At 46.7% G+C, this 21,510-nt stretch overlaps 2 long non-coding RNA genes across 2 annotated transcripts; one reads left to right on the top strand and one right to left on the bottom strand.

Annotated features, from left to right (window-relative positions):
• Positions 1 to 4,978: 4,978 nt before the first annotated feature.
• On the bottom strand, positions 4,979 to 7,604 carry LOC310851993. The gene is made up of 2 exons (XR_014567940.1): positions 7,493 to 7,604; positions 4,979 to 5,111 (listed from the first exon to the last, which is right to left on the bottom strand). It is a non-coding gene; the product is annotated as an uncharacterized lncRNA (long non-coding RNA).
• A 139-nt stretch (positions 7,605 to 7,743) lies between these two features.
• On the top strand, positions 7,744 to 9,109 carry LOC310853105. Its single transcript, XR_014568547.1, has 2 exons — positions 7,744 to 7,776; positions 8,794 to 9,109. It is a non-coding gene; the product is annotated as an uncharacterized lncRNA (long non-coding RNA).
• Positions 9,110 to 21,510: the final 12,401 nt, after the last annotated feature.

Below are 21,510 nucleotides of genomic sequence, written 5' to 3'. Positions count from 1 at the left end.
GCCTCAAAATGCAAATGACCAAATTTTCGATGAAAATCGTGAATACATTCTGCATGCAAACTTTTGTTAGAACCTGCAATGCAACAAGTGTCATCCTGCACAACATCATCAAAATACAAAACATACAAACGATCAACATATTCAGCATGCAATACATAATCATTTTTCTTTGTGATGATGCACCTTTTGTTCTTAAAGGAAACGTCAATTTTCCGCTCATTCAGCTGTCCAACGCTGAGCAGATTATGCTTGGCATCTGGCACATAAAGCACATCCTGTATCGATAAGTCCAAACTGTGAAGAACAACAGTTCCGTAGCCTTTACTGGGGATTGTGTGGTCATCCGCCTGGTGAATCGCACCTTCCTGCGGTGTAAAAGACACGAACAGTCGCTTATCATTGCACATGTGATGCGTTGCAGCCGAATCAACAACGAAGAAAGATCTAGACGTCTTCTGGACCTCTGCAACCTTTGGAGTGAAGCGTGAGACCATTGCCTTGTGCTGCGTTGTCCTGGACACCGGACCTTTGCCTTTGCCTCGGCCTTTTCCACGCGATGAGCTTTCGCTGCGCTGCTCTGTCTTGGCCCTGGGATATCTGCATTCCCTCTTCATATGGCCTAGACGTCCACACGTGTAGCATTTCACTGCCTTCAAAGCTTTGGCGCCATCTGGTGGTTCCACTGCACTATGGGATGACGTCTGTGAAGACTCCCCCTTGCCCATGCAGCTATCACCCTGGCGGTCTGCTTCATTCTGAATCATGGCAGTATCACAGGCTACTCTGAGTTGAGCATTTGGCTGATTGGCATCAAATTCCCCACTTGCCTCATCCAGCCTTCTGCAGCTAGCCATCATGACTATGGCATTAGCCTTCTGCGTCATCTCTGCTGCTTTAAATCAGGCTGCTTCATACAAGCTGTGTCTGTGTACAGCTGCTTCAATCCAAAAGCAAATTCAAAAGTACTTTCGATTTCCAGCCTCTGCCTGTGAACCTGTGCCTTTCTGCTTAACTGCTTTGCTTATCTGCAGCTGCTTCAAACCGCATTCCAAAGGCAAGTTCAAAAGTGAAAGTTCTCTCTGCTGTCTTAAATTCATGCTGCGACACTGCTGCAGCTGCTTTACTTTCGATTTCCCCCAGCATAGGAAAAATTTATCCTTCTAGCCTTTTGCCTGTGCCACGGCAAAACCGGCTATAAAAGTTCAAAGTCCAGCCATAAAGCCATTAATTAGAAGCTGGCAGGCTGCCCGGAGCTGTAGCACATACCTCATCAAATCATCTTGACGCGCAGAGATATCGTCCGATCCGGCCCTCTGCATTCCGATCCTTTGCCGGCACTCCAATTCTTTGCTCCTTTGTTCCTTTGCCAGGAGCCCGACTTCTGGAGTCCATTCTCAAAACACTGCGTTTTTCTGGGCCCGGAACCAAATGTTGGAGATAAGCAGTGTCCAGTGCACAGCGGAATGATGAAAAGTACGTGCCAACATGCTCTATATTACTTTATTTACACTTCAAAGCTGGTAATTTACAGAAAAACATTTTCCCTCTGCCGGAGCAGAGAAAGGCATCCTCTCTCCTGTAAAGCACGGAGAGAATCACACTGAACTGCAAAGAACAGTGAAAAACAGGAAACCAGTGTACGTCACATCCAGTCTCCTTTCCCGTGAGAAAACCCAACAGCATTTGACTGTGGAATGTAAACATTGTCTTGTGACAAGCACTTCGCTGCTCAGTGAAGGAAGCAGAAACCAACACGCACAACCCCAGAGTCTGTCAAGACTGGCCCGTACGGGCAGGGGTACCTTTACCTTTACCTTTAAGCAGAGGTTAGATAGCAATCTGTCATGAAAGCTTTAGTTGAGATACCTGCATAGATGACACTTGGGGCCCCTTCCAATTCTACAATTCTACAATATTATGATTCTATGAACATCTACTATTTGTCTCTGTCTTGCAAAGACAAAGTTATTCTGAAACCAGCACAGGAAAACATTCAAGAATATTAACAGTGAGAATGAATCATATGTATAAATGTAAGTTGAGATTATTGTCACAGCTTTCTTGTAACCTGTGGAAAACAAGGAGCAGATGGGGAAAATCATAGCCTCCGAGTATTTTAGAGTTGAAAGCTACTCTGGGGGTCATCTAGTCCAAACCCCTTCTATGCAGGAATCTCAGCTAAGGCATTCATTACAGGTGACCATTCAATCTCTGCTTAAAAGCCTCCAATAAGTCTCTCAATAAGAGCAGCTCTTATTGTCAGAAAATTCTTCCTGATAGTCAGACTCTCCATTTTATCTGACTTGAATCCATTGGTTAATGTTCCTGGGTAAGGTGATTGAGAGAGCAGTTGCTGAACAACTTGGTGGATTTCTGGATGAAACATCGGCTCTGGATCCCTTCCAGTCCGGCTTCCGCTCTGGTCATGGGACCAAGATGCCTCTGTTCGCTCTAACAGACAATCTCTGCAGGCAGCTGGATCGAGGCAGGTTGGGGCTCCTGATTCTTTTAGACCTGTCAGCAGCCTTTGACATGGTCGATCACAAACTTCTGGATCACCAACTCGCCAACGTGGGGATCCAGGGCACAGTCCTTCAATGGCTGCGCTTGTTTCTCTCTGGTCGGGTACAGAAGGTGGCGCTTGAGGGGGGAACTGTCGTTGTGCCACTCCATGGTGTGTGGAGTGCCACAGGACACAATACTCTCCCTGATGCTTTTCAACATCTTTATGTGCCCCCTCACCCAGCTTGTCCGGAGCTTTGGTTTGGGTTGCCATCAGTATGCTGATGACACCCAACTCTATCTGTTGGTGGGCGGCCATCCTTACTTGGCTCCAGATACACTGATCAGATGTTTGGAAGCTGTGGTTGAATGGTTACGTGGGAGCTGGTTGAAGTTAAATCCTTCGAAGACAGAGGTCATTTGGCTGGGTTGGGATGACATGGGATTGGGTGGCCAACTCCCATCTCTTGTGGGGCGCAGTTAGTGCCAGCGCCGCCCATTAAGAGTTTGGGTGTAATCTTTGACACCTTCCTTTTTATGGAGGTGCAGGTTGCAGCTATAACAAAGGCGGATTTTTTTTAACTCCGCCAAGCTAAGGAGTTGGCTCCTTACCTCTCTCGTCCTGACCTAGCCACTGTGATCCATGTGACGGTCACCTCCAGGCTTGATTATTGTAACTCGCTCTATGTTACATTGACTGACCAGAAACTCCAGCGGGTGCAGAATGGCACAGCAAGACTCCTTACGGGGTCCTCGCCACAGGATCACATTCACCCAGTGCTATACCAGCTGCACTGGCTCCCGGTGGAGTACACGATCAGGTTTAAGGTACTGGTTTTAACCTTTAAAGCCCTATTCTGCCTAGGACCCTTGTACCTACGGGACTGCCTCTCCTATTATGTCCCTTGCAGTCTTCAAATAAAAACATCTTGGAGATCCCGGGCCACAGGGAGGTTAGACTGGCCTCGACCAGATTCAGGGCTTTTTCAGCCGTGGCTCTAATCTGGTGGAATGCTCTTTCACAAGAGACTAGGGCCCTGCGGGACTTGACATTTTCCCTGCAAGACAGAGCTGTTCCACCATGCCTTTGGCCAAGGCACAGTCTGACCCCCCTCTATCCTTCTTTAATCTTCAAAGAACTCTAACCCAATGGTTGCCATTAATTTGATTCTGAATTGATTCTTGTTGTTGTTAGTCATTTAGTCGTGTCTGGCTCTTTGTGACCCCATGGATCAGAGCACGCCAGTCTTCAAATTGATTCTAGAATGTATTTTAATTAACTGATGGTGTGATTTTATGTACACTATGCTATTTTTACCTGTTGTTAGCTGCTCTGAACCCAGCTTTGGCCGGGGAGGGCGGGATGCAAATAAAATTATTATTATTATTATTATTATTATTATTATTATTATTATTATTATGCTTGCTCCATCTTCCATGTGACAGCCCTTTAGATATTTGAAGGTGGCTATGTTATCTCTTCTCAGTCTCTTCTTTTTCCAGGCTAAACATACCCAACTCCTACAACTGTTCCTCATAAGGCTTGGTTTCCAAACTCTTGATAATCTTGGTTGCCCTCCTGTGCACATCTGTTGGACTTTACAGTCTTGGCAGAGTTTCAGTTCCAAAAGATAATGGGGTGGTTGAAGTCTCCCGTGACTACTCTGTCTCTCATTTCTGAATGTTTGGTAATCTGCTGTAGGAAGGCATCATCCAAGTCTTCAGTCTGATTTATAGATCTATAGCAGACACTCACATTAAAAGTCAGTTTTGTTTCCCTCTTCTACAATGTTTACCCATATACTCTCAATCTGCTTTCCATGTCACAAGTCATGGATCTCTTCAAAAGTGTACATGCCTTTATATATAATGCTACTCCTCCCCTCTTCCTGTTTGGTCTATTCTAGTGGTTTCCAATTAGCTAATTACTGAGGACCCCCTATTTATTAAAAGCCAATCCATGGACCCCCTCCTTTTGAAAATTTTGATAACCCTATGGGAGTTACTTCTGCAAAGCATTTTTTTAAAAGAAAATGTGGGGTAGCCCCGAATAAGCAAAGGATTTTAGGTATATCTGGTTTTCAACATTGTGGTATAGCAGATAAAGATCATGATATTCTGGACCCCTGATTGGGAACAACTGGTCTATTCCTTTTGAACAGCTTATACCCCTCAATTTCTACATTCCATCAATGGTTAAGTTTCCTGGTCAGAAAATGCTTCATCAAAGGCATAATAAAAATAAATTCCTTGTTCCAGCCAAGATATGAGTACAGAATAGATCATGACGGCTGACATTTCCCAAGATACCTCCTAATCTTACAAGCCTATTCACAAAGCTTTGTTGTCCATATCAGTTCATCTTTTCTCCAGGGTCAATTATGCTGTTTGTATTCAAATCAATCCCTTAATCAAATCCTTTGATAGTTTGAGCCAGCCAGGCAGATATTTATCACATAAATGTAATAGAGGTATCTTTGTTTCAGAATGGCATACTCTAATGGTGTGTTGCCACACCAAACCACTTATACATATGTATGCACCCAGAAATCCTTCTTATCAGCGTCCAAGAATGCCCTGTCATCTCCTCCTCACTTCTTAGTAAAGACCTATGAAGGAATCATATTCTCATTATACTGATAAAACATACATCACCCAGATGTGTGACAGAACATTCTAATATAGCGTCTATTAAACAGGCTGTTAAATATTTCCCTAAAAAAATAGTTGAATTTTGAAAAAAAACGCCACTGTAGCTAGGCAGGAGAGCAAAGTAGACATAATGAATATCATTATCACTAATAATAGTAGTAGCTATATAAAAAAAGTACGACTGCTACTAACAGTCCTGCTTAGGAAGTTATCGGTATTTCCAAAGCCAGTAAGAAGATGTCTTCCCTACTCCCCCACCTCCATTTCTTTAAACACCAGTACTATTTAATTGTTTCTTTTTGCCATGTTCACTGTCTTAAGGTTACAATTTGCATGTGAAGTGGCAAAAGCAAAGTTAACACAAACCTTCCATCTGAAGATGAGATCCAAACTGATTATCACATTTTGGGCAGGGGGGAATTCCTCTTTAGGTTATATTAATATAATGAAAATGAAAATGTTAATGAAGAATTGACATGTGCCCTCTCTAAAATAGGAAGATTTGAAGATTTGGGAACAACTTGCTAACTGGCTTTGAAGAACCTATCTCTGTTCTGGGAGTTGAGACAAGCTGCATTGGGCTGCCTTGTGACACCAAAATAATATATGCTCATGGAAATAAAAACACACACAAAACTTAAGTTTTCATTAAAAACAAACTTTTACAAAACATTTGGCTTGGTACAACATTGTCAGGTGCAAAATGTAAAGAGCTTGAAGTTTATTGTTATATTAATTCTGAAGAAAGTTGCTTCTCAATGTTGGGGGCAACATGGAGAAATATCGTAGGTACATTTTTACATGTCTGGTGGGCATGTCTGGAATCAAGCCTTGTCAGAGGAATGTGCCACTTTGCTAGGCACCGGCTGATTTCCTTGTTGACCTCCCCGCTCCAGAGGTCTGATTGGCAATGACTGTATTAATACAAGCCATGTGCCATATTTTTTATTGAAACAATAGTCCCTACCCCTGAGAATTTATCTTGGAATAACTAGCTGCCGTGTGAAATATGCCTTGAACAATTGTTAACATAAACTAGTGATCTAATTTAGTTCAATTGTTGGTTGAACTAATTATAAAATATGACATTTTAAGACTGGGCTAATCATTTGAAGCTAATTCTTGAGGTTAAGAGATATGTTTGCGCTCATAAGATAACGTGTGGTAACTGGACATGTGTTCATGGAGGAAGGGAGATTGGGATCATGGCAAGAGATCCTGCTCTTCTTAGTTCACTTGTGAACTAAGTCTATGTACGTACAAATTGTACATGCACGGGCAATGCACATGTGTAAAAATCAAACTTGTTAAGCATGCAGCACCTAAAGACCCACATCATCCACATGAACTTATCTATTTTAAAAAGATATACAATCATACCCAACCTTACTTTAGATCAGACCCATTTGGTGAGCACCATAACACAACCTTTGGTGCAGGGTTGCATGGCTTGTAGAACTACTTCCCAGGCAGGGGAAATCCAGTAAGCCCCCTCTCTTTGACTTTTTAAATGTGTCTTGAAAGCATTTCTATTCAGGAAGACCTTTTATGATTAGTTTTATTAAAGAGAGAAGGAGCGGAGATCCTCAGCATCCAGGTAAATTCTAACAACGAGGGGAGGGGTTATTTTTTTAAAAATGTGAAAGTAGTATTATAGCCTTATCCTCTGCTTAGATTTTTTTGTGTCTTTGTGTGCTGGTGTTTTTAATAATTGGAATGATATCAAAATACTCGGAGCAGACCCACTGAAGTTCTCACCCTGTGCCAGCAGGGGGATACTGTAGATAGTTATGCAAATAAGGGATCGAAAGTGACATTCAGTGATTGGATAGTTTTAGAAAATTGTTACAGTGACGTTGTGCTAGAGCTCTATATAAGCAGGCTGACTGAACCCTTCAGTTCAGTTCTGTTCCAGCTTACAAATAAAGAGCTGCTTTGGAGAAATCGCTGCATTGTCTGCTATGTCTACCCACTATTTAACAGAAATAAATGGATTTATGCTACTAAATGGATTTATGCTACTAAATACAACTAATGTTGGATATAACCCCTGAATTTGATGAAAGGGATGGGAAACTTCCAGTCCACAAATCATTTGAGATCCACCAGATGTTGTCCATGTCATCCCCCTCACCAGCTGTAAAAAAACACCCTCAAGTGCTTTTGCCTAGTTGGAAAGTTTCCTTGAACTTTGATAATTCTTCTTGTTTAAGTGGATTGAAAGATGGAAAGTGGGTTTAGAAAGATTTGCTTTTGTGTAGCTGGAATGGTGCCCTCTGTACAAAGAAAAGAGTCACATTTTTTCCTCCCCTCCCCTCTGCCTCTGCTCCCCACCTACCACTATCATGCAGCTCTTGGGGGCTTCCCTGAAGGGGGATACAATCTGTATCCTGAAAAACGTCCCCTGCAACAGTTTTATGGTGTGCCCTTCCCAGGTATCACCACAAATGAAGGCTGGTATAATATTTAATTATAAACAAGCACACAGACACATCACTGCTGAGGTGCACTTGCCATTGTGAGGCCTGAGGAAATTATGATGATGCCATTCCCACAGGTTGCCGTTGGCTACAGACTACCCGTGACACCACAAAAGCACACAACAACTGAACGGATACAAAGGTGGGCAAGAATCTCTCTCACTGAACAATTAGGAATTATTTCCAAATAATATTGTGTGTCAAATGAGCTATAATAATTAATTGCACAAGGAAAGGAACCACAAGAACCACAGTTTCGAGTTCTGGTTTATTTTTCTAAGCTGGTGAATCAACTCCATGCTGCTCTATAGTTCAATCCATATGTTTATAGTAGTAGCACCTAACAAGAGCACAAATGAATCAGGAGGATGAAAAAAATATTAAGGATACAGCACTGTCAAGAAGATGTCTGACTAAGCTATATCTATATAAACATTACTTTTTGTTTCTATATTATATCTGTTTACTTCTCATTTTTGGCATGTAGTAGACACCAATTGCTTAAGATGAATTATTATTTTTCAGCAATAGAATCTTTTGGGATTACATTTTGCTGCTGCTGTTGTCAAGATGAATTTTATCTTCATTAGGATGGGAAGCAGGCCCTTTGATTAATAAATATATCTACTGGGAATTTAAATATGTTTTGCAACAGCACAATAGATTTTGCCCACCTAACTCATGTAGCCCAAATATTCATTGTGTGTTTAACTATGTTAAAGCTATCACTATCTACCAACAATTATTTTCTTATTACTTCCATCACATTTCTATATTACAATATTGCCTGCTGCAATACTAACTCACACGTATCATTGACAGCAAATTATTGCAGCTCCTATTACACTGCAATATTCAACTCCATTACTGAATACAAGGATACCTGCTATATATTTTTAAAGTATCAATATTTTCACTTGTTTGCCTGCATCTAACAGTTATCATTTTTACAGACGGTCACATTTTATAATACCATGTTTTGCAGCTATCAATCTTTAGGCACATTTAAGTATAAAATTATAATGCTGGTTTTAATTCTGTTTTTGAAATATTTATGCAGAATAGCAACTAGATTAGACAGCATCTGATTCCCAACTATTTTGGCAATTTAAAAAGAGCTGATGAGGTCTATGGTTTTGTTTCTATTGTACTATTTCAGAATATACAAAGAAATGAATTTCTCTTAGTCTTGCTTTCAGTCTTGTACACAGGCTGCTGAGATGCCACTGAGTTCAGCGTGACTTACGCTGCCTAACAACGTGCAAGTTTATCACCTTCTCCAGCAAAATATCCTTGGATCTTCATTTCAGTGGATAATTGAGAGACCTCATGGGTTGACTGTCACAGAAATATTATCAAACAGGATCAGTCATACCATCATTGTCACAAGAAAGTCAAAATGCCCCTGGGATATGTTAGGAAACATTTCAAAACAACATTGTGAAAAATAAAGAGATTGGATGTGTGCAATTTGATGAGCGTCTATCCATTCTTTTCATGAAAATATTGTAAGAACCACCTTCTGTAGCTGTAGGAAGTCATTTCTGTGACAGTCTGGCCTTCTTCAGATGGACTCAGTCTATTTCCTCTAGTTGACAACCATAAATCTCTGTGATGTCTACAAACAGGTCATGAAGATAGTAACCCTCTTCAACAATATTTTCAATAAAGCAAAGGAAAAGGACGTGGAACCTATGGGGGGTCCTATGGGGTAACATAGACTATTCATTTTTATGTTCTCACTGCCACTCAGTTTTTCAATACAATGGCTGTGTGAGCACCACATAACATTATGGTGGTAGCCCTAAGAACTCTTGGTGCATTTATGTGAGGACCACCATTTGGTCTGCACTAGATCTTAGGGTGTGTTCCTATGTATGCACATTATTTGATACATTCATGTGTAAAACATCCCTTACAGATCAACAGTGGCGTAGCGGGGGTGCAGGGGGGCCCGGCCGCACCGGGTGCAACATCTGGGGGTTAGGGTTAGGGGGTGCAAATCCACAGGTTAGGGGGCGCAAATCCACGGGTTAGGGGGCGCAAATCCACGGGTTAGGGGGCACAAATTACTTGCCTTGCCCCGGGTGCTGACAACCCATGCTACGCCACTGCAGATCAAACAAAACAGAGCTTTCATATCACTGCACTTCAAACACAGGCAATAGCTTTAGCTGTTTTATGATGGGATAATGAGCTGCTTGTGCTTTAAAGATTGGTCCCTCAGAGTTTGCTCAGCGTAGCAAAGCTCTGCCTTGAGCGGAGCCCTTTGGCATGGCTCCGTCAGTCGCTGGTAGAATCCGACAGTGGGCGTCTGCGGAAGCGTTTCCAACATAAAAGCTGCTTAACGGAAACGCGTCTCCTGGATTCTCTGCATGACAGTTTCCGGCGAGGGGTGGGGTTCCCTAAAGGGGGCCTTGATACCTCCTCACTGTTCTCACTGGAAGTATCCCAGAGCCTCCCCTCCGACTCCCTTTCCCTTGGAGCTCCTGCTCCCCCCCTACTGGTTCCCTCTTCTGCTGCAGAGGCTCTCCTATTCTCCTGGAGCCTCTCCACCGCCTGTTCTTCCGATGGCAGTTCCCTGACATCCACCTCCCCCCCAGGGCCCCCTTCACCCCCTCCCGCCTCCTCTCCTACTGGCGGTGAGGATGGAAAGCCCCGGAAGGAACTCTCCTCATCATCAGAGGATTCAAACACTTCTAGCCACGGCTTTCCGTCTCTTTCCCCGTCTTCCTCTTCTTCATCGGAGTCTGCCTCCTCCTCCACCCCTGACTCTGGGAACCCTTCAAACTCCCCTTCCTCATCGGTGGTCCCAAAGTGTTCCCTCCTAAATCGTGCCACGGGCTGCGGTTTTCTTGGGAAACGCCGATGAAACGTCTCTATTAAAACCTCGTCATTGACTTCCTCTGCCGGTACCCATGTATTTTCTGACTCTTCCTCCCCCTCCCATTCTACCAAGTATTCCACCTGATTCCCCTTCCATCTGGAATCAATGATTCCTGCCACGTCCATGTTGCGTTCTCTCTCTTCTATGACGGGTGTCTGGGTGACCTCCCTCTCACGTTCCCCCCACTCACGTCCCTCTTGGTACGGCGACAGTAAAGACCTGTGAAATACTGGGTGCAATTTCATGTGACTGGGCAATCTGAGTTTGAATGCTACTGGGTTGACCTGTTGTATGACCTCAAAGGGTCCCAACCGTTTGGGTCTCAATTTCTTACACCCTCCCTTGAACGGCAGTCCTTGGGTGGATAGCCACACCCGGTCTCCCACCCTTATGGTTTCACCCTCCCTCCTATTTCTGTCTGCTTGCTTCTTATATTCTTCTTTGGCTTTCTCTAAGTTGAGTTGGAGCTGACGGTGGATCGCTTCCATCTCTTCAACAAAATGTTCCGCCGCCGGTACACTCCACCTCTCCCCTCCTTCTCCTGGAAATGCCCGGGGATGACACCCATAATTTGCCAGAAAGGGACTCATCCCTGTGGACACGTTCTCCGCGTTGTTGTAGGCAAATTCTGCCAGAGGTAACTTATCTACCCAATCATTTTCTCTGTCCTTTACATAACACCTCAGGTATTGTTGCAAAACCCCGTTTGCCCTTTCTGCCTGCCCATTTGTTTCTGGGTGTCTGGCGGTGGAAAAATTTACCTCCACGTGCAGCAAGCTCATTAGCTTCCTCCAGAACCTGGAAGTAAATTGTTTCCCTCTGTCGCTGACCACCCTCAAGGGGGCGCCATGCAACCTGAAAATATGCTTTATAAACAACTTTGCGGTTTCTTCCGCTGTGACTGCATGTGAACAGGCTATAAAATGGCACATCTTAGTTAATAGATCTACCACCACCATGACAGCTGTTTTTCCTTTGGATTTTGGCAGATCTGTCATAAAATCTATGGATACCATCTCCCATGGTCTTTCTGGTGTGGGTAAGGGTTCTAATAGCCCCGCTGGTGCCAGCCTCTCTCCTTTTGCTCTCTGGCACCTGTCGCATCCCCTGACATACTCCCGCACGTCTTCCCTCACCTTGGACCACCAAAACTCCCTGGTAACCAACCACATGGTTTTGTGCTGCCCGAAGTGCCCCGCCGTGGGGCTGTCGTGTAACTGTTTGAGCACTCGGCCTCTTAGTTCCCCATCGGGTATGTAGAGTGCCCCTTTGTAATACAACTTTCCGTTCTTTTCCTCAAAACCCCCTGTGTTCTCCCCTGTTCCCCTGAGTTCCCTGAGCTTTTCTTGGGCGTATTCATCGTTCTGGGTACCCTCCACCAGTTCTCTTTGCCCCACCAAAGCCGCCCCACAAACCCAGTGGTCCTCGGGGATGATATGTCTTTCCTCCGCCGCTCCCTCCCCCTCCAAGTACTCAGGTTTTCGGGAGAGAGCGTCCGCCCTGACGTTCTCTGGCCCTGGCACGTAGCGAATTTCAAAATTGAACTTGGAGAACTCTTGCGCCCATCTTACTTGTCTCTGGTTCAGTACTCGGGCCGTTCTCCAGTATTCTAGATTTTTGTGGTCTGTCCGCACTTGGACCTTGTGTTGCGCCCCAATCAACAAGTGTCGCCATCTCCGGAACGCTTCATGTATGGCGAGTAATTCTCTGTCGTACACGGTATAGTTCCTCTCGGATTTGTTCAACTTCCGCGAGAAGAAGGCACACGGTCTCCATTCTGACGTATCCTCTCCCGGCTGTAGGAGCACCGCACCCACCGCTCTGTCTGACGCGTCGGTCTCCACTCTCATTGGCTGCTGCAGATCCACGTGTAAGAGTTGTTCTTCCGAAGCAAACGCCTTCTTTAACCTTTCGAACGCTCGCTGCGCTTCTTCCATCCAGACAAATTTCTTCTTGCTGCTGAGACAATCCGTGATGGGGGCCGTTAAGTGGGCAAAGTTCTTGATGAACTTCCGATAGAAGTTTCCGAAACCCAAGAACCTTTGCACGTCTTTCTTAGTTTTCGGTGGTTTCCATTCCAGTACCGCTTGAACCTTGCTAGGATCCATGGCCAACCCCTTGTCTGACAACCGGTACCCCAGGAATTCCACCTCTCTGGTGTGAAACTGACACTTCTCCACAGCTGGTTTTCTTGCAGTTTGCTCAGTACCTCTCGTACATCTCGCACATGCTGCTCCTCATTCTCTGAGTACACTAGTACGTCATCTAAGAACGCTGCGCAGTTCTTGTAAAGCAATGGTCCTAGGACGTGATTCGTGAACGATTGAAAAACGGCCGACCCCCCCTGGAGGCCGAAGGGCATAACGAGGTATTCAAAGGCCCCTAAAGGGGTGAACATAGTGGTTTTCCACTCATCTCCCTTTCTCATACGTATCAGATTGTACGCCCCCCTTAGGTCCAGCTTGGTAAAAATTTTCCCTTTCCTCACCCGGGTCAGAATGTCATCAATTCTGGGCATGGGGAAAGCCACTGGTTCGGACACGGCATTTAGGGCCCTGAAGTCTACGACCAATCTCGGTTTATCTGTATTTTTTTTGTCCACAAAGAACACTGGGCTACCCCCCACCGCTCGTGACTCTCTGATGAACCCACGCTTGAGGTTCTTGTCTATAAACTCCCTTAACTCCTGCATCTCCCTGTCTGACATTGCATACAGCTTGCCCACTGGCAATTGTGCTCCTGGGAGTAAATTGATTTGACAGTCAAAGGGTCTGTGCGGGGGTAGTTTATCTGCTTCCCTTTCGCTGAAGACGTTAGCCAAGTCGGCGTACTGTCTTGGTACCCTCCCTTGGTCTGTTACTTCCATCCTTGCTAGCGTGGCCTGGGTGCCTACTTGGTTCTCCCTCTCCGTACAATGTGCCATGCAATGCGCTGACCCAAAGGAATCCACTCTCTGGTGCCATCCCACTAGCGGATCATGCAGCGCTAGCCAGCTCACCCCCCAAATAATGGGCGCTCCCCCCAAGGTGGCTATATTAAACGCTATCAGTTCTGTGTGCCTTGCCACCCTCATTACCATGGGGACAGTCTGCTGGTTAACTTCTCCTCCCAACAGCGCCTTCCGATCAATCGTGGTCACCTGCAGAGGGTTGTTTAAGGGGATAGTCTGTATCTGGTGTTCTGCTGCAAACTCCTTACTCATAAAGTTGCAGGAGCTGCCTGAGTCCAATAGCGCTTTAACCTTTAGTGGGTGTCCGTTTGCCAGCTCTAGCAACACCTCTATTACAAGAGCTGGTCTTGGTGGTTCCGGCGTGGGCACATTCACTGTTCCTTGGCCTGGCTGCTGTGCCCCGATGGTGGCAGCCAGGCATTGGCTTTTACTTGCTCCTTAGCTCCCTCCACCTCCTCCCCAACAGCTCCCGCCATCCCTTGCCATTCCTTTCTTTGCGGACAAACTCTGGCAAAGTGACCTGGCTGTTGGCAGAGAAAACATTTCTTGGCGCCTTTTCCCTCCTTCTTCCGCCCTTCACTGGGGTTTGAAACTGCGCGCGTGCGCGCTGTTCCAATTTCCATCGGCTCTGCTGGTGGGGAAGGCTGCTCTGGAATCTCTGGAATGCGGAAATCCCTCCAACGCTCCCCTTTCCCTTCCCGCTTCTCCAAGGCTCTGGCCTCCTGGCGTGCTCCTATGGCCAGCGTGGATTTAGTCAGCTGGTCCATAGACTCCGCCCTGGGCGCCCGGGAAAGTTCGTCTTTCACTGCCGAAGATAATCCTTCTTCGAACAGCATTTGTATCGGTTCCGCTGACAAATCCCAACTTAATTTATGGATCAACATGGTGAACTCAGTCCAGTACTCACGGACAGATCGGCTCCCTTGTTTACACGCCATTAACTGTCTGCGCGCCACTCCCTGCTCAATTTCGCTGGAGAACATCAGATCCATGGCGCGAAAAAACTTCCTTGTGTCCTTTAGGACCTCATTATTGGCTGCCATTAGGGGTCTCACCCAGTCTTTCGCCCCCCTCTTCGAGATGGCCAATCACAATGCCACTACCGATTTCATGAGGAGGGGGGGTTGCGGGCTCCCGATCCCGCCCCACACTCCCGCGAGGCTAGCCCCAGCCTCGTGGGAAGCGGGGATTCCCTCAATTTGCATCCCCCCGCGGCACCAGCCAATCGGCTGGCGGCGGGGGCGGGCCTTCAATAGGCCACTTAAGGTCGGGGCAGCCCTCGGCTCGCCCCTTTTCTCCCCTTGCAGCGATCCTGCCAGCTGAGAGGTTTCCACGCGCTTGGAAAGGGTAACACGCGATTGCCGGGTCTCCCTTCTCTGTGTGGTTCATTTAAACCTCCTTGCTCTTTGGAGCCGATTCCTCCCCCCTTCGTGCGTCCTTCTTCCCCTCCTTTAGCCCTCCTCCCCCCCTTTCTGTTTGTCCTTTTAAAAAGCAAACCCTTGAATCCTTGTGTGCCGGAACCCTGTCTGCTTGGTGCTAGCGGTTTATTTTCAGCTTCCTTTTTCACTCTCCCCCGTTACCCCCTTACCTCTACGGCGTGGGCTGGTTTAATTATTCTCATCAGTAGTTCAGGTTGCCGTTCGGTTGTGCTTCGCGCAGGAGTGCATCTCCGTGCTGGTTGCTATAGAAGCTTGTGGGCGTCACATGGTGAAGGCTCAGAAGCCATTTTAGCTAAGGGCAGACCAGCAACCTCATCCACCCTCTGGCCGCCACTTTGAGGAGCCTTGTGGTGAAGGCTTGGTAGCCATTTCAACTGAGGGCGGAACAGCGACCACCCCCACCTTCCTAACGTCACATGCAGAAGCCTGAGGGGCCATTTTGAGATAGGGCAGAGTGCACGGGCCGCCATTTTGGGCAACCACGTGTGAGGACAGGGGCAGCCATTTTGTTTAAGGGCAAGGGCCTGGCAATTACTTTTGATCGTTAAATTCTTGCCTTCCTATTCCTCTGAACTTATAGATAATTTTATTGGCCATTGCAGCATCATTGGCTGCTGCCGGTTATTGTAGGGCTGCACATTTAATTTCAATTTGAGGAGCGTTGGTAAGCTTTTCCTCCAGCGTTTACAAGCACGCTCCGGGTGAACATCGCCATCTAGCGGCAGGAGTGATATTAGCAGCTTTATCGGAAGTGTTATTTTGTGCCTTTAATTTGCCTTCAGCCTGTAATTGTGTGCTTATCAGGTCGCTTATTTGCCTAGTTATTTTGTTCCTTATATTACTTAATTCCTAGTTATTTTATTCCTTTAATTCGGCAGCAGCCTGTGGTTGTGTGCTTATCAGGTTGCTTATTTGTCTAGTTATTTTGTTCCTTTAATTACTTAATTCCTAGTTATTTTATGCCTTTAATTCGGCAGCAGCCTGTGATTTAATTCCTAGTTATTTTATTCTGTGGTTGTGTGCCTATCAGGTTTGCTTATTTGCCTAGTAGTGCTAGACAGTATTTTGGCTTCAGCAGCTAAAATACTAGCTAAGCTTTAGTTGCCTCTTGGAAGTTAAGCTCCTGTTTCCCTCAAGATTGGAGAGTCCCCCTGGTGGTGCAGCAATAAAACTGCTAGCACATTTGCAAAGCTAAGCAGGGTCCGATGTGGTCTCAAATTGGATGGGAGACCAGGTGTTGAAAAGTTAACATCAGATTACTAGAAAAAGGCGGAATATATTTTGTTTTACTGTTTTACTGCAAAGTATAATATCTGCACATTTAGTCTCATATATTGAAATTGACTGGTAGGAGGAGTAGCTCAGGTAATTAAAACACATAGTTATTTCTGTGATTTACATTTATAAGTGGGACTTATTTAATACTTTCACAGGCAACCGTTTTAGCAATCATTCCACTGTGTGCTATTTGCTTGGATTTCTCTGAGTGTCCCCTGGTGGTGCAGCAATAAAACTGCTAGCTCATTTGCAAAGCTAAGCAGGGTCCGATGTGGTCTCAAATTGGATGGGAGACCAGGTGTTGAAAAGTTTAACATCAGATTACTAGAAAAAGGCGGAATATATTTTGTTTTACTGTTTTACTGCAAAGTATAATATCTGCACATTTAGTCTCATATATTGAGTTTGACTGGTAGGAGGAGTAGCTCAGGTAATTAAAACACATAGTTATTTCTGTGATTTACATTTATAAGTGGGTCTTATTTAATACTTTCGCAGGCAACCGTTTTAGCAATCATTCAACCGTGTGCTATTTGCCTGGATTTCTCTGAGTGTCTCAACAGCTGGGCCATTGGTCGCTATTAGCACTCTGGTCACTGCTAGCCCGTCCCAAGGTGGTAGTGCAACCAGGGGGTGGAATTGCTGAACAGTACAGTGTAGATAATACTGAACTACATCTCACTACAATAGGTAATTCTGAAATAAATAAATAAATAAATAAATAAATAATAATAATAACAAAATACTACATAGTAATTAAATAATTATATATACTTTAAAAAAAAATCGATTGAACAGGCCTAGGCATCCAGGAAGTTAAATCCCTGTGTTTGGTCAATAGGTCTAGCGATTTGGTCTGGTTCCTCACTAGAGTTAGAAGCCAGGCAACGATCGGTGTGCGGTACCCATTTGTACCGGCCGGCATTTGGTGACTCGCCTGCTAGGGAATTCTCGCCTGCTGCTAAACATGGAGAACAACAGCGCTCCCCATGCACCTCAGCCCGGTAGTGTGCTGGTTCCAGCAGGCCCTTATAACCCTCAGGCCCTGGCTCAGCTTTTTTCCGCATTGCAATCCTTCTATGCCCAGTGCAGGGCCCCTTTAACTCCATCCCCAAACATAGTGGAGGTGACGCAGGATTGTATACCGGACACCCCCCAGAGTCAGCAGGGTCAGGATGGCCCCTCCACTAGTGCAGCTGCTTCCGATCAACAGGCCGCCAGTAGGCCCCAGACACGCTTGCAAACTGCGCGGGCGCAAAAATCTAAGTCAGGTACGCAGAAGGGTAAGGCACCCACAAAAAAGGCCAGGGCCAATTCCCAAAAGGCTAGACCTCCGGTGGCTGCCAACCCAGCACCACAGCAGGAGGTAATCGATGTTCCAAGTGTTTTTCAGGACAATTCGGGACCACAGAGCTCCTCAGAGGCGATGACATCGGATGAGGAGTTGCCTCCTCAGCAGGCGGACGCAGCGAGCAATGACCCAGCCCCAAGTGACGGCGTTTCACGGGGTGGGAAGCGGAAAGCGAAGAAGAAGCATCAATCCAAGAGTAGTAAGAAGAAGGACACTTCTGACTCTGAGGAAGAGACAGGTACGTCTTCTTCAGATGGGGATAGTGACGCTCCGCTGGAGACCTATTGGGGGGAGGGGGAGGACACAGGAGCCCCCCTGTGGGTTCATGAAAGGCGGGCCAATTCACACAGAAAATCCTTCAATGGTACCCTGGATTGGAAGGATGGTGCCCTAGTCCAGGATGTTAAAATTGCAACTCACTCTGCCACTGATTTTGTTTTGGGAAATCACCTCTCTAAGAGAAAGAGGAATAAGATTCTGAATGGTGATTATGTAGATATGTTTTCATTGATTCCACCAACTCAGGTTAAGGGAAAAGGGGAAAAAAGGAGGTACTACGGTAAGAAGAGGTATAGGACGCCCCGGGTTGAACGGACTTTTGAAAATTGGCTTAACGGTTATCAAGTTTTTATGGCAGTAGTGTCAGGATGTTATCCCAAACGTGGGATGCACCTCGTCTCCTACCTGGCGCACGTCAGGAGAGCGCGGGAGTTGGCAGGGGATGAGGCCGCCTTAGCCTATGATGAGGAATTTCGGAGGAATGCCTCCCAACTGTCTTCAACGCGCTGGGATCAAAAAGACAATAACTGCTGGTTGGAACATGTTGGGCCTAACATCGAAAAGAAAACCTCAGAGCAGCCCAAAACGGGTAACGCCGTAGACAGTGCTGGGACTTCAACAGGGGTACCTGTCAGCGCGCAACTTGTAAGTATGTGCATGAATGCAACAAGTGCATGGGCAGCCACCCCGCTTTCAACTGCTACAAAGGGAAGCAGCAGCCCTTTCGTGGAGGCAGGGGTCACCTCACCCAGGGTAATCGAGGTGCCCCTGCTGGATCTTCAGGTCCCGCCCAAGGGCCGCCTGGGGCTCGATACTAATGTCTCCCTTAGTCTTGCGTATTCCCCGATTAAACTACAGCCCCTAAGATCATTGTTGAAGTTATATCCAAATAGACAAGCGGCTCAGCTCCTGGAGGAAGGGTTTTCACAAGGCTTTAGAATACCTGTTGCCTTCACCCCCAACGCCGGTTGCCCCCCCAACCAAAAATCAGTTTTGGAGAGACCCAATATTGCTACAAAAAAGATCCAGAAGGAGATAACCGCCGGAAGGGTGGCTGGCCCATTCGCAATACCTCCCATTGATAACTTACATATTTCCCCTCTCGGCATCGTTCCAAAGAAAGCTCCAGGAGAATTCCGTATGATTCATAACCTATCCCATCCCAAGGGAGCCTCAGTTAATGATGCCATTCCCCAGGAAATGTGCACGGTAAAGTACGCCTCCTTCGATCAGGAGGTCAGGCTGGTGAGGAGTTTTGGTAGAGGTGCATTTCTGGCAAAATGCGACATCGAGTCGGCATTCCGCCTTCTTCCTGTCTACCCAGATGATTATCGTTGGTTGGGTTTTAAATTCCAGGGAGCTTACTTTATAGATAAAGCCATGCCCATGGGTTGTTCTATCGCCTGTGCTGCTTTCGAGACCTTCAGCACGTTTTTGGAATGGGCCCTGAAATTTAGAACCGGCGCAAAAGGGGTAGGGCATTATCTCGATGATTTTATTTTGGTAGCGAGTAGTGCGGAAGAATGCAAAGCCCTGCTTCAGGCCTTTGAGTCATTGGCTGGAGACCTGGGGGTCCCTTTGGCCAGTGAGAAGACCGAAGGCCCGGTCATGACCATGACTTACCTGGGTATCGAACTCGACACCCTAGCCCAAACATCGCGCTTACCAGCCGAAAAGTTGGCGGCCTTAAGAGAACTTATCGGCCAAATGCTGCCCCTAAAAAAGGTCACCCTGAGGCAGATTCAATCCCTCCTGGGGCACCTTAACTTTGCCTGCCGTGTGGTCTCCCCCGGTCGCCCCTTTTGTGGTCGGTTGGCTAAGCTGTCCGCGGATCTACGTTCCCCTCACCATAGGGTACGCCTCTCTAGGGCAGTGAAGGCGGACCTTCAAGTTTGGTTGCAATTTTTAGATGGTTTTAATGGAATTTCACTATGGCAGGATAGCTTGGCCCTTCATTCAGATTTTCAGGTACACTCGGACGCAGCCGGGTCCTTGGGGTTCGGTGTCTACTTCAGGGGTCAGTGGTGTGCTCAGCCTTGGCCTCGCTCCTGGCAAGGAAAACCAATTCTGCGCGATTTAACTTTTCTTGAGTTTTTTCCTATCGTAGTCGCAATCCATATATGGGAAGAACACTTCAAAAATCACAGGGTCTGTTTCTGGACAGATAATTTAGCAGTTGTGACAGTATTGAATAAGCAGTCGGCCCACTCTCCTAGAGTAGCCTCCCTTTTGCGTTATTTCGTCCTCTCATGCCTACGGTTGAATCTCCACGCCTCAGCCAAGTTCGTCCCCGGTATAGACAATAACATCGCGGATGCTTTATCTCGTTTCCAGATGGAAAGCTTTCGCTCATTGGCGCCGGATGCGCAGCTGCAGCCGCAACCGTTTCTGGAGCACCTCTGGAATATTGGCAACGAGAAGCAATAAAGGGAGTATTGTCAGCTTTAGCGCCCTCTACCCTAAGGTCTTATAACAAAGCCTGGTTAGATTTTACATCCTTCCGCAGGAAAAAGGAGCGGTTCAAGCCAGGCAGGCCACCGTCCAAGTCCGAAGTCATAGAGTATTTGGTTCACCTGCGCGACTTAGGCCGCGCCCCCAAAACTCTCAATATTCATTCAGCGTCAATATCCTTCTTTTCTAAAGCCTTGTTTTCTGTCGACCCCTGTTCACACTTTGTGGTGCGCAAAATGCTCGAGGGTTGGCGCAGGTCCGCACCTCGCAGCCAAGACGTTAGAAGGCCCATTACACTTGACATACACAAATCCGCTTCAAGCTAAGGGCCCTGTGTTGGTCTAAGTATGAAGCGAGATTATTCTCCGCCGCATTCTCCTTCGCATTCTTTGGGGCCTTGCGCATTGGTGAGGTGGTCTGCACGGACCGCCTGTCACAGAGGGGTCTGTTGTTTGAGGATGTGACGGTGGCTAGCTCGCATGTGGTGCTAAAGATCCGTAGTTCCAAGACGGATCAGCTCGGTAAGGGGGCGCTGGTTCGCCTCCAAGCAACCCTGAAGGCTGGTCCTTGCCCTGTTAAGGATGCCAGGAAATACCTGTATTTAAGGCCAAAGGCAAGCGGCCCCTTTTTTCTACACGCCGACGGTTCCCCCCTTTCCAAACAGCAGTTCACAAGGGTTATGCGCAAAGCGATTGCAGCCATTGGTCTCCCACAGGAGGAGTATGCCGCTCACTCTTTCCGCATTGGCGCAGCCACCACCGCCGCCCATATGGGTTTACCGGCGGAGAGGATTATGGACATGGGGCGTTGGAAATCCAACACGTATAAGGGTTACATCCGGAATCCTCGTTAATTCCCCTATGGCTTTCCCCCCTAGCAGCACCCCCCACCCCCTGTCTTCCCCTTGACCGGTATTTTCTGTTCTTTCATTCCAGGAGCAAGTGTGGTGCGACTGTGGATTATCGGCCACAGCATTGTGCATTGGGCAAAGAAACGCGCGGACCGTAGGGGTCGGGTCGCTGACCTACTGCTGCCTAGCAACGTCAAAGTAGTATGGATCTCCAGGCGGGGCATGCTCTGGGAGGAATTTCTCCCGGCTATAGCCGGGAGAATAGCGGTCGAGGGTTCACCTGACGCCTTGGTCATTCAACTGGGCGAGAACGACCTGGTTTGCAGAAAAGGGGTGAACCTGATGTGGAACATTATTAAGGACTTGGAGTTCTTGAAGGCATCCCACGTTA

Source organism: Podarcis gaigeae, assembly GCF_964106915.1.
Source record: "Podarcis gaigeae genome assembly, chromosome: 9".
Classification (NCBI taxonomy): domain Eukaryota; kingdom Metazoa; phylum Chordata; class Lepidosauria; order Squamata; family Lacertidae; genus Podarcis; species Podarcis gaigeae.
This window is presented reverse-complemented; position numbering and strand designations above follow the sequence as displayed.